The sequence below is a fragment of the Narcine bancroftii genome, chromosome 3 (assembly GCF_036971445.1).
Source record: "Narcine bancroftii isolate sNarBan1 chromosome 3, sNarBan1.hap1, whole genome shotgun sequence".
In the NCBI taxonomy this organism is placed as follows: domain Eukaryota; kingdom Metazoa; phylum Chordata; class Chondrichthyes; order Torpediniformes; family Narcinidae; genus Narcine; species Narcine bancroftii.
In genome coordinates, this window is record NC_091471.1 from 70,907,349 (window position 1) to 70,924,320 (window position 16,972).

General features: G+C 43.7%; 2 long non-coding RNA genes across 2 annotated transcripts in view; one reads left to right on the forward strand and one right to left on the reverse strand.

The window, feature by feature from the left end:
- The window catches only part of LOC138757242 (uncharacterized), a 1,106,005-nt gene that overhangs the window by 553,440 nt on the left and 535,593 nt on the right, over positions 1-16,972 (reverse strand). The window lies entirely within an intron of this gene.
- Positions 6,672-16,972, forward strand: part of LOC138756135 (uncharacterized) — a 62,152-nt gene continuing 51,851 nt past the window's right edge. The window contains exons 1-2 of the long non-coding RNA XR_011352786.1: positions 6,672-8,503; positions 9,237-9,387. This is a non-coding gene — a long non-coding RNA (uncharacterized lncRNA). The remainder of the gene's footprint in view (positions 8,504-9,236; positions 9,388-16,972) is intronic.

Below are 16,972 nucleotides of genomic sequence, written 5' to 3' on the forward strand. Positions count from 1 at the left end.
AAGTTTTTTAATAATGCCTCCTGGAGTTATTCCTCCAATTTGCAAATGCTCTGGATTTGGCAGTTCACAAGGCCTTGGACTGACATGTCAGTATGACAATAGTATGTTGGTCATTGGGAAGTCATTTCCATTGCAGAAGACAAAGCAAAAGTGCTCAACAAAACAGTCTGCCAGTTTGCATCCAGATTCCTCAATGTAGAGGAGGCCACGTCGGATGTAGTAAATAACCCCTATAGATTCAGAAGAAACATGTAGCTTAGAAGGACTATTTAAGGTCCTGAATAGTCATGTGGAAGGAGGTGTAAATGCAAGTGTAATTGTTTTGATGCTCTCCAGGCAAGTCAACTTGTATAGCAAGTAGTGTGATAATAAATCAAATAAATAAATAACAGTGTTGGGAGAGGTTTTTCAATAAGCCAAATAGCAGGGCATCAGGAAAAGTACAGTTAGAAACATTACAAAGGCATTACCTTTTGCCAGTGAAAGATCCATTCAAGAGTGTGAGAACAACAGCAGATATAGACAGAGCCATTTAGGGTGTGGGTGTGGTTGGTTCATTAGGATCTGGTCATATGAGTGAAAAGTGAAGTTTTGTTGGTAAATTGACAGGCAGAAAAGAATGGTAATAGAAATCTGCAGATATAGAAGACTACCTGGAAAAATAACTGCTGAATAATTGCACACCATCGACAGTGATGTAGGAAAAGACAGCAGACCTCCATTTCCATCGCTCACAATATACAGTGAGCAGAGTCCACCAGCAGTCAGGAAAACTGTGGCTTGGAGGAGGAGCAGAGTTTAGAAATATGAAAAAAGAAAAGACAAATCTGGAAGTTAGGAATCTTCTTGATGTTACACAATGTACAATGGTTAAAAGTAGGTTTGTTCAAAATCAGAAGAAATATTGAAACTAGATTAGAGGGATTTCCAATGGAGTCATGGAGGATGTAGCTAGCAGATTTGGATGAAGAAACATAATGGAACAAGGGTCCAATTGGTTAACTAAAAGGTCTGGAGAATCTAGAGTATCAAACAGAGTGAAAGGATATTTCTGTATAGAGCTTACAAAAGGAACTAAACGAGATGCAAGGGAAACTGCCTGAAAATTCACCTGTTACAAAATTGCAAAACAATGTGCCCCTTCTGAAAACATGAACTGACTTCACGCCTTGTTATAAACTTAAGACTGAATTAAGGATTGTAAAGATGAATTGTCAAAGTTGATCTTAAGCTGTGAAATTTCTGAGTGAGTCAAGAACAAGAAGGTAATTGTAAATTTTTAAATGAGCTTCTGAATATCAATAGGAACATCCAGAAATTACAGAAAATACAGCTGACAATATTTGCTTTGGCTGAAGAAAAGTTTTCAATCTGTCACACCCTCGAAGAAACTAAATTGTCACCAGGTGGAGCTGGAATTTTTACAAAGGCAACTTTGGACAATGCCAGAGCAATCACCAGCTTCAACAAAGAAGAATATACTAACAAGATGGTCAGGAACAGAAACAAGTTGATGCCTAAGAGCAGGGACTTCCTGTGGGGAAATAAATAAAAGAGAGGTTCCGGCTCAAGATTTCAAACTGCATGGCCAGAAGGGATTTGATGAAGGGAGGGCTTGCAGAACAATTTTGTCCAGAAACTATCATAAAATGACCTTAATTAACTTCTAATTAAATCTTTGAAGACATGAAAGACATTAGACTTCTTATCTCTGAAGATCTCTGAATTTCCTGAATTTGAAAAATGCAAGAAGTATCTGAACAATCACTTGAAATACCAAAGCATTGAAAGCTGTGGACCAAATGTGGCTTAATAGAACATAGATCATTGCAGAACAGTATAGCTCCTTCAACCCATGAGGTTGTGCCAACCAATAGAAATCTACTTTATCACGCTGATAGCCAGACAAGCAATTTTATTAAAGTGGAAGATGATTCTTCCAGTGGTTATATGATGTAATTCTTATTTAAGTTTGGAGAATATTAGATACAACATTAAAGAAAGAAAGTTTCAATTTGTAAAGATGTGAGGCCCACTCATAGAATACTGTCATGATTGGAAGATTAAGAATTTTGAATGTTCTGGAGATTTTTTGGCTGATGTCTTGAGATCGCTATCCCATCCACAATTTCCATTTTTTTCACAAAGGTAACCTTGATTAGAGGGAGGGGGCAAGTTAGATTTAGCTTGAAGGATTTTTTTTTTCTTTTTATCAATTTTTGTCAGACATAGTTCCTTTGTTTAAAAAGGGCTCCAGGTGTAGGTCAAGCAATTATCACCCAGTAAGTTTGATGTCGCTAGTTGGTAAACTAATGGAAAGCATTCTTAGAGGTAATATGTATAAATATATAGAGGGGCAGAGATTGATCAGGGACACCCAACATGGGTTTGTGAGGGGACGGTCATGTTTGACAAATCTTGTTGAATTTTATGAGGAGGTGACGAGGAAGGTTGATGAAGGTAGAGCAGTACATGTAGTCTATATGGATTTCAATAAGGCCTTCGATAAGGTTCCACATGGAAGGTTGGTAAGGAAGGTTCAGGTGCTAGGTATTAATGTATTAATGTTGAGATATTCAGATGGGTTCAACCAGAGAGTCATGGTGGATAACTGTCTGTCAGGATGGAGACCGGTGACAAGCAGTGTGCCTCAGGGCTCGGTGTTGGGTCCCTTGTTGTTCGTCATTTACATTAATTTGTATAATAAAGTGGTGAATTGGGTTAGTAAATATGCAGACAATATAAAAATAGAGGGAGTTGTGAATGGTGATGATGGTTTTCGGGGATTGAAAAAGGATTTGGACTGCTTAAAAGAGTAGGCTGAAAGATGGCAGATGGAGCTTAATATCGACAAGTGTGAAATGCTTTAATTTTGGAAGAATAATAAAAACAGGACATATGCAATGAAGGGGAGGGCATTGAGGAATGCAGAGGAACAGAGAGATCTTGGAATAATGGTTCATCATTCTTTGAACGTGGATTCTCATGTAGATAGGGTGGTAAAGAAGGCTTTTGGTATGCTGGCCTTTATAAATCAAAGCATAGAATATAGCAGCTGGGAGGTGATGTTGAGACTGTTCAAGGCCTTGGTGAGGCCTAATATGGAATATTGTGTGCAGTTTTGGTCCCCAAATTATAGGAAGGATATCAACAAGATAGAGAGAGTGGAGAGAAGATTTACTAAATGGTTGCCAGGATTGCAGTATCTAGAATACAAAGAAAGATTAAATAGACTGGATCATTATTCATTAGAGTGTAGAAGGTTGAGGGGGGATTTAATAGAGGTATTTAAAATTATGACGGGGTGTGATAGTACAGATCTATCACCAATGTACATAGTGTATATAGTTACTGTATCTAGACTGTGCTTACAGCGATTGGCTGAGAGCTAAGCCACACCTATTGTCTGGGCCTTAAAGGGTTGTGTCCCTAGCCAGGTCGGATCATTCCGGACTGGTCGGCCACCTGTGAAGAGCTCCTGTCTTTTGCTAATAAAAGTCTTGGTTTGGAAGTTTTATCCAGCCAGATCTGGCCCTCCATTGGGGACTTGACTTGACATTATCCCCACTACCCAGAGGTCGCACTCGACCGGGATAAAGGGGTATTGCATCGCCACGCTGGAAGTACAGGTCGTAACGGTCACCCACTTCAAATTATTCGTCCTTCCCTAATTGTGCGCCCCAGTGTTGCTGGGATTAGACTTTCAGTGTCAGTTCCGAACGGGGTCCCTACACTTTTGGGGACCCCATGCCCCCCTCTCGGTCTGCCATCGCCCCATCCCCGAAGCACCCGAGCAACCCGCCCCTGTGCCCCGGGGCCAATCCTGCGGCCTTTCCACACTCCGGATTGCCCCGCCAGCACTTACCCCTGGCTGGAAGCCTGTGGCCACCAAAAGTCGGCAATATAGTTACGAAAACAGGCAATTCATTAGCAGTGAGGTGCATAGATTGCTGAATGAGGGCATCATCGAACCCAGTTCAAGCCCCTGGAGAGCCCAGGTGGTGGTTGTCAAGAACGGGGAAAAACTACGGATGGTGGTCGACTATAGCCAGACCATTAACCACTTCACGCTCCTGGATGCGTACCCCCTGCCACGCATCACAGATGTGGTGAACCAGATTGCCCAATACCGCATATTCTCCACCATTGACCTACGTTCGGCCTACCACCAGCTCCCGATCCGCTGTGAGGACCGGCCATTCACGGCCTTTGAAGCGAATGGGCGGCTATATCAATTTCTCAGGGTACCATTCGGGGTCACGAATGGTGTCGTGGTCTTCCAGCGGGAAATGGACCGGATGGTGGACCAGAACAGGCTAACCGCTACCTTCCTGTATCTGGACAATACCAGCGTCTGCGGCCAGGACACGCAGGACCACGACGTCAACCTAGACAAATTTCTTCAAACTGCCCGTCGGCTGAACCTGACTTACAATTTGGACAAGTGTGTCTTCCGGACCACACGACTCGCTATTCTAGGTTGCGTGGTGGAGAACGGGATAGTCATGCCAGATCCTGACCGCATGCGTCCCCTAATGGACTTACCCCCCCGCCCCCATACCTAGAAAGCGCTCAAACGCTGCCTGGGCCTTTTCTCGTATTACACTCAATGGGTTCCATACTACGCTGACAAGGCGTGTCCTCTTATTAAGACCACCTCCTTTCCCCTCTCGACCGAAGCCAGAGCGGCTTTCGATCGAATCAAATCCGACATCGCCGCTGCGACGATGCACGCGATAGATGAGTCTGTCCCGTTTCAAGTCGAGAGCGATGCATCCGACTTCACCCTGGCAGCCACCTTGAACCAGGCCAGTTGACCTGTAGCCTTCTTCTCCAGAACCCTCCAGGGTCCAGAGAGTAGACACTCCTCGATCGAGAAGGAGGCCCAGGCCATAGTTGAAGCGGTGCGTCGTTGGAGACATTACCTCACTGGGAGGCGCTTTACACTGTTGACTGATCAACGCGCGGTCTCCTTCATGTTAAGCAACACCCAGCGTGGTAAGATAAAAAACGACAAAATCGCCAGATGGAGAATCGAACTCTCCACCTTTAACTATGACATCTTGTACCAGCCTGGTAAGCTCAACGACCCGCCTGGACGTGCGCCAGCATGCAGATGGACAGACTACAGAAACTCCATAAGGCGCTCTGTCATCCAGGGGTCACTAGGTTTGCCCACTTTGTGAAGGTGCGCAACTTACCCTACACAGTCGAGGAGATCCGCTCCATGACTCAAGCCTGTTCGGTGTGCGCTGAATGCAAGCCCCACTTCTTCTGTCCGGATAACTCCCACGTTATCAAAGCCATCCGCCCCTTCGAGCGTCTTAGCGTAGACTTTAAGGGGCCCCTACTGTCGACCAACCGTAATAACTACATCCTTACTGCCATCGACGAGTACTCCCGCTTCCCGTTCGCTGTGCCCTGCCCAGACACCACTGTCACCTCAGAAAATACAGTATTTTCGCCATCTTCGGGTACTCCAATTCTGTTCACAGTGATAGGAGGTCCTCATTCATGAGCGCAGAACTGCAACTCCAGCGACCCCAAACCCGGCACCATTGCGGTCACGCCAGATGGTCAGAGCCCCATGACCGGTATAGTCCTTAACCTACCCCTTCCTTTCATTCTCTCCCTCATTTTTTTTGTTTTTTTTTCCAGGGTCAGTTCTCCAAGAAGGGGTGAATGTGATAGTACAGATCTATCACCAATGTACATAGTGTATATAGTTACTGTATCTAGACTGTGCTTACAGTGATTGGCTGAGAGCTAAGCCACGCCTATTGTCTGGGCCTTAAAGGGTTGTGTCCCTAGCCAGGTTGGATCATTCCGGACTGGTCGGCCACCTGTGAAGAGCTCCTGTCTTTTGCTAATAAAAGCCTTGGTTTGGATCAACAAGTCTTTGATTCTTTCAACGAGCTCTACAGGGGGATAGACAGAGTAGATGTGAATAGACTCTTCCCCTTGAGGGTAGGTGAGATTGGAATGAGGGGGCATAAGTTAAGGGTTAGAGAGCAAAATTTTAGAAGTAACATGAGAGGAAGCTTATTCACTCAGAGAGTGGTGGCTGAGTGAAATGAACTTCCGGAAGAGGTGGTTGCAGCAGGGTCAATTTTGTCATTTAAGAGAAGGTTGGATAAATGCATGGATGTGAGGGGATTGGAAGGTTATGGGCAGGGAGCAGGTAGATGGGACTAGAGGAGATCACTTAAATCGGTGCAGACTAGAGGGGCTGAGATAGCCTGTTTCTGTACAGTAATTGTTATATGGTTAACAGAAAATATGAGTTTAACATGGTTATCATACATTAATTTAATAACGTTTATCATGTGGATCAAGGAACTGTCTAATGTAGTTCAATGCATTGTTTTTTGAACTTGTCTGTATATGAGATGACCTGTTATGTGTTTTCCTTAAATTTTTGTATATAAATTTGTATGTTAAACTCAATGAAAATATTTAAAAAAGAAAAGAAAGAAACCTACTCATCAAACTGAACCTGACCTAACCCTCTATTATTTTATATCCACATAGTTGTCTGTGGTAACCCATTGTTTGTATGTTTATCTGTCTGGACACACCCATTGGCTGACTGTATCTGTGGCTCCTCCCACAGACTCCTGAATAAAGGGGACTGTCCCACAGCCCCCTCCCTCCCCAGTTCAGGACAATCGTCCAACATGGATGTGCCTTCATTCTACTGTGAATATAAGCTTGTCAGTTTTACATAACTTGTCTTTTGGAATTATTGATGGTACATCAATTTTATTCACAATAAATTTTTACACTGGAGTAGATCTTGAAGCTGAGGAAGTTTGAAATCAACCCTCAATCACCTGAAGCTTCCACCAACTTTGAACTCTGGCTCCTTTGCTTCAAAGTGTTCCTGTAGGCATCACCTGCCATTGTCCGATCAGAGAACGACAAGCTACAGGTACTACAGTCCTGGGTCAGGCCCCTGGCATACCCAGAGATGATGGACATTCTAAAAGGCGAGTACTTGAAGAAGGTAAATGAGGTCTACAAAAGACACCTCCTGGCCACCTGAAAACAGCGATGCGGGAAATCGAGCGCTGTGTGCCTCAAAGCCCTATGAATTCTTGGATGGGCCTGTGACTGCAAGGCCATGATAGCCATGGAGAACATAGAGGACCTGATTAAAAATGCATATATCACAGGCATCAGGTCAAACTACATCCATCAGAGACTGTTGGAGCAAGGTGAGCTCAATTTGCAGAGAACGATAGAACTGGCAGGGACACTGGAGGTGGGCCTCCAGAATATGAAAGCCTACTTGGCTGACAACACAGCCATCTACTGGTTGCCCAGGGCACCACCATTTTGGGAAGTGCCAGCACCGCCATGCACCACCAGCAATCTGACCATGGCCGCTGTACTCCGTGAGCATGAGAAGTGCCACTTCTGTGGTTTGAGCAAGCACCCAAGGAAATGCTGCCTGGTGAAAGACGTGGTCTGCTCCAACTATGGGAAGAAAAGGCATTACACGAAAGTGTTGCAAGTACAAGTCACCCCAATCCTGCAGCACCATGTGTGGACCTTAGGGGCTGCTACCTTGGACACCACCATCTATGAGACCCAGCAGTGTCGCATGCAGACCGTGGGGGCCTCCATCTTTGATGCTGCTATCTTCAAGACCCAGCAGCACCATGTGCAAGCCATGGGGGCCACCATTTTGGATGCCACCATCTTGCAATTGAACACACGAACTCTCCACTGCAGCTACAGGCAAAGAACTGACAATGGCCTCCATCATGCTGGATCAAGGTAGTCCTCACCAACTCACCAGATCGATGATGGACAACCAGGTCATCGCCCACGGGATGAGCTGTCTGTTGAAAGAGAGCTTTGTCCATCTGGACATGGTGTAGCACTTCTCTCTTGTGGTTATGTCAGTGATTCACAAAGTCTCCTTGGCCTCGAAGTCCCATACAGCTGATGTCTCCGGCTACTGCGTAGTGACCCTGATCATACGGGTCACTAAAGAGTTTAAAGATTTTAAACTCCTGATGATGTCACAACTATGTGCTGCTGTGCTACTGGGACTGGACTTCCAATGCCACCTTAAAAGCATGATAATGGAGTACGATGGGCCCCAAACCCACCTCACTGTCTATAACCAGCAGTTATTAAATTGGCCACTGCTCTACACCAGCAAAAACCTCCCATCCTCTTCCCCCCCACCGTTTCCAGCCAGCAGCCCAAAGATTACCCACGGTGTATGACCTGCTCTCAACTCTCAAGATCACCCATCCACTGCTGTTCACTAACCTCAACCCTAACTGTAAACCCATTGCCAGAGACAGAGCCTTCATTAGGTCGGAGGTGCAGCAGTTACTCAATGAGGGGACCATTGAAGCCAGAACCAGCCCTTGGAGAGCCCAAGTGGTGGTGGTGAAGAATGGGTGAAAAGTAGGATGATCATTGACTACATTCAGACCGTTAACGGATACGCGCAGCGGGACACGTACCCTCTTCCCCACATATGGTAAACCCAATCGCTCAATATCAGGTTTTCTCAACAGCGACCTAAAGTCAACATAACATCAGCTCCCCATCCGCCCAGAGAACCGGCAATATATTGGTTTTGAGATGGATGGCCACTTCTACCATTTCCTGAGGGTTCCCTTTGGTGACATCAATGGGGTCTCAGTCTTCTAGTGGGAGAAGGACAGAATAGTAGACCTGTATGAGCTGCAGCCCTCATTCCCATATCTGGAGAACATCACCATTTGTGGCATGACCTGCAGGGCCATGATGCCAACCTCCAAGATTTCCACCAGGCCACCAAATTTCTTAACCTCTCATACATAAGGCTAAATGCGTATTCCACACAACCCGCTTTGCTATTGGTTGCTGCGTCATGGAGAACAGAGTCATTAGCCCCTCCCCTGATCTCATGCATCCGTTTTTGGAACTCCATCTTCCCCGCAACGTCAAAGCCCTGAAATGGTGCCTGGGCTTCTTTTCCTACTATGCCCAGTGGGTCTCCAATTATGTGGACAAGGTTCACCCACTTGTTAAATCTATCTCCTTTCCCCTTGCACCAGAGGACCGTGCAGCTTTCAGTTGCATCAAGGCAGATATTACTAAGTCTATGATGCACACCGTGGATGAATCCACCCCATTCCAGGTTGAGAGTGATGCATCTGAATTTGTTCTGGCTGTCACATTTAACCAGGCAGGCAGACCCATCACTTTTTTTTTCCTGTACCCTCTAGGGCCCAGAAATTCAACATTCTTCAGTCAAGATGGAGGCGCAAGCTATTGTGGAGGCGGTTCAGCACTGGAGACACTATTTAGCCGGCAAATGATTTACCTTGCTGACTGTCCAACGGGCAGTGGCTTCCATGTTCAACAACCATCAGTGAGGTAAAATCAAAAACGACAATTGAACTTTCCACCTACAATAATGATTTCTGTACTGCTCTGAGAAACTCAGATGCTCTATCCCACGGAACGTGTGCCAGCTCACAAATAGAGTGATTGCATACTCTCCACAATGATCTCTGCCACCCTGGAGTCACCAGGTTTTTCCAATTTATCAAAGTCCACAATCCACCTTACTCCATTGAGGAGATCAGACTATGAGCAGAAACTGCCAAGTCTGTGCTGAGTGCAAACCAAAACTGCACTTTTATCGACCAGACAAAGCGCAGCTGATAAAGGCTACCCGCCCTTTGAATGCCTAAGCATTGATTTCAAAGGACCCTCCCCTCCTCTAACCGCAATGTGTACTTCCTCAACATCATTGATGAGAACTCCCGTTTTCCCTTCACCATCCCCTGCACAGACATGACAGCTGCACAGTCATCAAAGCTCTACACAGGCTCTTCACTCTGTTTGATTTCCTCTGCTATATCTATAGCGACCGGGGGCCCTCCTTTATGAGGAGTGATCTGCGCCAGTCCCTGCTGACTAGAGGCATTGCCGTGAGAAAAACCACCAGCTACACAACCCCCGAAGGAACTGGCAGGTGGAAAGTGAAAACGCCACCTTCTGGAAGGCCATCCTCCTAGTCCTACGGTCTAGAGGCCTTCCAGTCTCCCGCTGGCAAGATATCCTCTCTGAGGCACTCCACTACATCAGATCACTTCTATGTACCACTACTAATGCCACCCCACATGAAAGAATGTTTTCCTTCCCCAGAAAGTCTGCAACAGGGACCATGCTGCCGGCCTGGCTGATGTCCCCAGGGCTAGTCCTACTCTGGAAGCACGTGAAGAGCCATAAGTCTAACCCACTGGTCAAAAGGGTCCACCTCCTCTACGTCAACCCCCAATATGCCTATGTGGCATAACTCGATTGGCATGAGGACACAGTCTCTGTTAGGGACTTGGTGCCCGCAAGAGTTCTGGAGACCATTACCAATCACCCTGCGCCCCCCTCACTGATAGTCACCCATGATGCACCAAGGCCATAGCATGTTACCCCAGCCCTGTCACCATGCATTCATCAAACCAATGCTGATGACTGCATACAGTTGTCCCAGACTGTCAGGACCCCATTGCAGTGACTCAGCCGCAGCCGGTACTATGACGGTCACAGCAGCAGGTCAGACCATCTGAAAGACTTAATTTATGATAACATCGGGTGATAACAAGGGGTGAATGTGGTGTACTATCAATCAACCACAATCAGACAGAGAATTGTGATTTAATCGCCTTAAAGTGTCAGCACAGCTTGCATGTTGCTGGCCCTGTTCCAAGGAAGGTACTGAGGGAGGGGTTTGGGTGTAACAGCCTTTATGGGGATATCTGGGAGGGAGGAGTCACAGGTTCAGGGGGTGAGCCAGCCCAAACAGCACCTACATATATTTATATACATAGTGGTAGCACCACATGTAGTAAACCTCTGTTCATATATTTATCTGTTTGGGCAAGCCCATTGGCTGATTGTACCTGTGCCTCCTCCCATCAACTGTTGAATAAAGGTGACTGTTCCACTGCCCCCTCCCCAGTTCAGGACAGTCGGCCAGCACGGATGTGCCTCCACTGTATTGTGATTAAAATCCTATCAGTTTTACATAACATCCGTATGGTGCATCACTGCCTAAGAGTTTTTGTTTTAGAGTCCCTATTGTACTAACCTCCACTACCATACCAGGCCATGCATTCCCGGCTCTCACTACTCTCTGTAAAAAAAATCATACCCCGACATCACTCCTAAACTTTCCTCCCCTCACCTTTTACAGATTTCTTCTGGTGTTTGCTTAATCTCACCCCAGGAAAAAGGTGATTGTGTCCACCCTGTCTATAGATAATGCACAGAGATGGTGGGCACCTGATTCCATGACTCTCAGCAAAAGTGCTGTCTTAAGTTTATGAATGTCCATTCCCTCAAAGGGTGTATCATGGGTTTGTATCTTGAAATGATGTTTATGGAATTTTTGCAGTTCAATTGAAAACTGACTTCTATGAATAAAGGTCATGAGATGTTCTCAGTCACAGTGCCTCTGTATAATTCCAACTGTTGAATGCTGGAAGGATCCACAATGCATTAGAGAGATGGGCCCATATTTCCATGTGCTGGAGATGGATTTGGAGTAGCCTTGTAAGTCACAGTGTTGCCACGGTGAACCAAAAGCAAAAGGAAAAAGTGTTTAATACGGGCCATTCAAGCAGTTTGTTTTACCCCAGATGATAGTTGTTGGAAATGTATTCATCCAAGCAAAAGGAGAATATCCTGTCATTTTCTTGACCTTATGATGCGTGTCATGGGAAGGATCTGAGCTGTCAGGAAGTAAGTCTCTACCTTCCTTTGACCTTGTACCTGTGGTATTTATGCTGCTCGTCCAGTTGAGTTTCTGGAACCTCCTGGAAAATTGATGGTGAGGTGGTTCATTGATGGCAATGCCATGGTCAAAAAAATCAAAGATGATGCCTTCTGTCCACAGTTTACATTAAAAACAATTGAGAGAAACTTAGATATTGTGTTCCACTGCGGACTGGTGCTGTAGCTATTTCTCCCTGTCAAATGATTATTTGGGAAGTTACTTTATTTCATTCAGACTTTTGGCTCTGAACTGTGATGTGGAAAAGTGATAGTTTAGAGAAAATTGATACACAAGATAGAGTGATAAAAAGATAGTAATGTAATAGCTTTAGCATGACGCCATGACATCAGAGGAGATAGAAGATAAGGGTGTTGGCAGTAGATCAAAATGGATGGATTGCACTTCAGATATCATCGTTAGAAAAGACAAAATGATTATACACTTAATAATGGTGAAACTGAAAAGCGAGTGCTAGAAAAATAAGTCAACATAACAAAGTATTTTACACTGATTTATTTACATAATAAATCATTGGATTATTAATGATTCCAATAAGGATTCTAGAAGCATCCTGCACTTACCATACTTAATCGATGTTTTTGTGTGGTTTCAAGCATTAGCTTCCCCATCAATGCACTACCCTGCCTCTGCTATTTCAACAATATTAATTTCTAAAGAGAATGTGGAATAAAACTTAAAATTCAGTTTCACAACCTATCCTGCAGTAAATTAGAGTTCACAGTTGATTCTTTTCATTTGCTGGCTTGTCATTTCAACACTGCCTCTCAATGGCCACACACGTGTCAAATTGTTCCGAAAGGACATTGGATGGCTGTGTTTTTTCTTTTTAAAGCTTACATTTTCACCTGCCTTTCCTTTGCACTGTTAAGGGTCTGTTTTTCCTCACTCAGTTTTCTGTATAAATATCTGTCACAAGTACGGTACTAAAACAGATAGCAAAGCTTTTAAGCCAGATTGTGGACATTCCAAAAAGACTGTTTATAACTTGTTTTTTATTTACACTGGGTAGACAGACTTACTTTGTACAGAGTACATTTGCCATAAGTCATGTGCAACATTACTGCAGCCTTTTACTTGACCTCTTAATCAAGTTTTTGCCAGTACAAAGAGTGGATATAGATAGGCTTGAGATGAAGTTGGCTCGTTTTTCCTAACCATCTGTGCTTCAAGTCCAGACTAAATGTCTGCTAATGGCCCCTTCTTCTGTAATCCATTTATTTTTCTGTGGAAAACAAATGGTGTTATTGGAGCCCGGCACCACAGCTGTGACCTGTTCTGCTGGAACGCTCGCCAAGTTCGTGCAGACAGGATGGTCTCTGTCCGTACTAGAGTGGCAGAATTGCTGACGTTGCCTCATTTGATCTCTGCTTTTTTATTTATCTATAAATTTAACATGTCCCGAAGGGGACGTCTTGACTTGAAGTTTCCTTTGTTGAGTGAATGGGTTGCTTTCAGCTCCCTTGCTGGGTGCCAATCAAGCAGCAAGCTAAATGAAATACGACTTGCACCAAGCCCGATAGTACATTTTAGAGCTTACACATTGTCAGTTTAAAGTTGCAGAGTAAATCAATTTTTCGAATATGTTTTGACCTTTCAGTGTGTCATTTACTGGGCACAGTACCAACAGATATTCTCAGGCCTATGGGTTTGCAGCTTGGGTTCTGCTCAGCAGGTTAGAGTAAATGTAAGATTCTGGGCATACTGCCAGCTGCACCATAATTGTCAGCCACAGGAATGATGTGCCAGAATTAGGAAACTCAATTTTTCTTAAATAAATTGACCCGAACTATTAAAACTCCTTCACAGCAACATTAAGTCTGAAGAGTTGGTGGAGGGGACTGGCGATATAGCCAAAAATCCAAGACAAATTCTGGATGAATTACTTAAAACTCTTCACAAACACCTAAATGGAATAATCTTCACTCATAAACAAATCCTATCAGTAAATGATTGTTGGTACTCAATGTAGAAGTAGATTTTATCTCGATGGGTAGCTATAATACAAAATTATTTTTGTTGGCTAATATTGATATTTTTGTCAATAATTTTAACTTGTCTGTGGCAATAAAAATGACAGGATTTAATCCTTTATATAATAATAGACGTCTTGCATTGTTATTACTGCTTTCAAATTTATTCCATCTGCCCAAATGACAAAATCATTTCAAAGTAATTATTCCTGGTCAAAGTATTTTCTAGCAGACTAAAGCAACATAGGATGCAGGTTGTAACAAATACAATATTGTTTATGAGTAGATGGGAATGGAGACAAATGATTTGTTTTGGAAAATCTGCAAAGCTACAAGCTTAGATATTGGAAACTAAATTCACCAACCATCTTATCTTCTGTGGTGCTCTCTGCCCCATGCAATTAAGGAAGGTTTAATGCTGAGCACTGCTGTGTGCTAAAAAAATGTCTGCGAAACCATCAGGATCATCAATGTCACAGATTGAAGCGCAGGACTCAATTGACAGTACGTTGGAGATGATAGCTGGGCTGTAACTGTCTGAAAATTTTTCAAAAGTTCAAAATAATAATGGTGCCTGGGAGGGCCAAAGCATCCCTTAGTCTGGGCAAATAGTTTCTTTTATTCATTCTGGGGATGTGGCATTCACAGGTTGAGCCAGCATTTACCTGCCTATCCCTAAGTGACCTTGAGAAGGGAGTGGTGAGCTGTCCTCTTAAGCTCTTGAGTTATGTGTATGGACATAATGCCTTAAAGGAGGGAGTTTCATGATTTTGACCCAGTGACAGTGAAGGAATATGAAAATATATGACAAAATTTTCTATTGTCATCTCCAATGTCCAGGATGATTCTGGGAGAACCAGGAAGTTTCATTTCTTTGCGGCCTTCCAGCAGATTATTACAATTGAGAGTCTTTTTGGGCTAATTCAGAGTCAACCACATTTTTTATATATATATAAAACCATATAACAATTACAGTACAGAAATTGGCCATATCGGCCCTTCTAGTCCGTACCTATTTAAGTGAAATGCCACTAGTTCCACCAACCTGCTCCCTGCCCATAACTCTCCAACCCCCTCACATCCATGTACTCATCCAACCTCTTCTTAAATGACAAAATTGACCCTGCTGCAACCACCTCTTCTAGAAGATCTTTCCACTCTCTGAGTGAATAAGCATCCTCTCATGTTACTTCTAAAGTTTTGGCCCTAATCCTTAACTTATGACCCCTCGTTCCAATCTACCCTGCCCTCAAAGGGAGGAGCCTATTCACATCTACTCTATCGATTCCCCTCATAATTTTATATACCTCTATCAAATCCCCTCTCAACCATCTATGCTCCAATGAATAAAAACCCAGTCTACCCAATATTTCTCTTTATTCTAGATACTGCAATCCAGGCAACATTTTAGTAAATCTCTGCACCCTCTCTACCTTATTGATATCCTTCCTATAATTTGGAAACCAGAACTGCACACAATATTCCAAACTTGGACTCACTAATGCCTTGAACAATCTCAACATCACCTCCCAGCTCCTATATTCTATGCTATGATTTATAAAGGCCAGCATACCAAAAGTCTTCTTCACCACCCTATCTACATGAGAATCCACTTTCAAAGAATGATGAACCATTATTCCAAGATCCCTCTATTCCTCTGCATTCCTCAATCCCCTCCCCTTCACTGCATAAGTCCTGTTTTGATTATTCTTCCCAAAATGAAGCACTTCACACTTATCTACATTAAACTCCTTCTGCCACCTTTCACCCCACTCTTCTAAACAGGCCATATTCTTCTGTAGTCCATAAAAACCCTCCTCACTATCCACACCTCCCCCTATTTTTGTATCATCCGCATATTTACTCAACCAATTTCCCACCCCATCATCCAAATCGTTAATGTAAATGACAAACAAGGACCCAACACTGATCCCTGAGGCACACCACTCATCACTAGCCTCCATCCTGACAGACAGTTGTCCACCATGTCTCTCTTGTGCCTATCTTCTAGCCACCATTGAACCCATTTGACTACCACAACATCTATCCCTAGTGACTGAACCTTCCTCACCAACCTTCCATGTGAAACCCTATTGAAATTCTTACTGAAATCCAAATAGACCACGTCCACTGCTCTACCTTTATCAACCTTTCTAGTCACTTCTTCAAAAAATTCATCAAGATTTATCACATGACCTACCCCTCACAAACCCATGTTGGGTGTCCCTGATAAATCCATGACCCTCTGGATACTTATATATACTATCCCTAAGAATACCTTCAATAAGTTTACCCACCACCAATATCAAACTTACTGGCTGATAATTGCTGGGCCTACACCTTGATCCCTTTTTAAACAGTGGAACCACATTTGCAAGACACCAATCACTGTCAGAGCCTCCCTGACTTCCCTTAAGGTCCTGGGGAAAATCCCATCTGGACCAAACACTTATCCACCTTTATATACCTCAGAAGTTATAACATCCCTTCTTTCCTAATCACTATCTTTTCCATAACTACCTTTTTTGCCTAAATTATCCCACACAATTCCATATCCCTTTCCCTAGTGAATACTGACAAGAAGAATTCATTCAATATCTCCCCCATCTCATATGGCTCCTCACACATTTGTCTGCTCCGATTCTCTAGTGGATCAATTCTATCCTTCATTCTCCTTTTGCTATTCACATATTTGTAAAAACCCTTCGGATTTACTTTCACCCTATTTGCTATAGCTACCTCATTCCTTCTTTTCGCTTTCCTAATTTCCTTCTAAGCTTCTTTCTAAAATCAATGTATCTTTCAAGCAACTTGTCTATCCCTTGCTACCTGTATTTAATGTAGGCCTTCCTCTTATCTCAAACCAACATCCTAATCTCTCTTGAAAACCATGGCTCTCTTGAATATCTGGCCCTGCATTTTATCCTAACAGGAACATAAAGATTCTGCACCCTCAAAATCTCACTTTTAAATGCCCTCCAATTCTCCTCTACCTCCTTCCCAAAAAGCAAATCAGCCCAAATCACTCCCTGCAAATCCCTTCTCATTTCATCAAATCTGCCTCCCACTTCCCTCCCCCCCCACCCTTCAAAGACCTTCATCATCGGACCAGACCTATCCCTTTCCATAATTATGCTGAAACTAATGGTACCATGATCACTGGATCTGAATTGCTCCTGAACACACACCT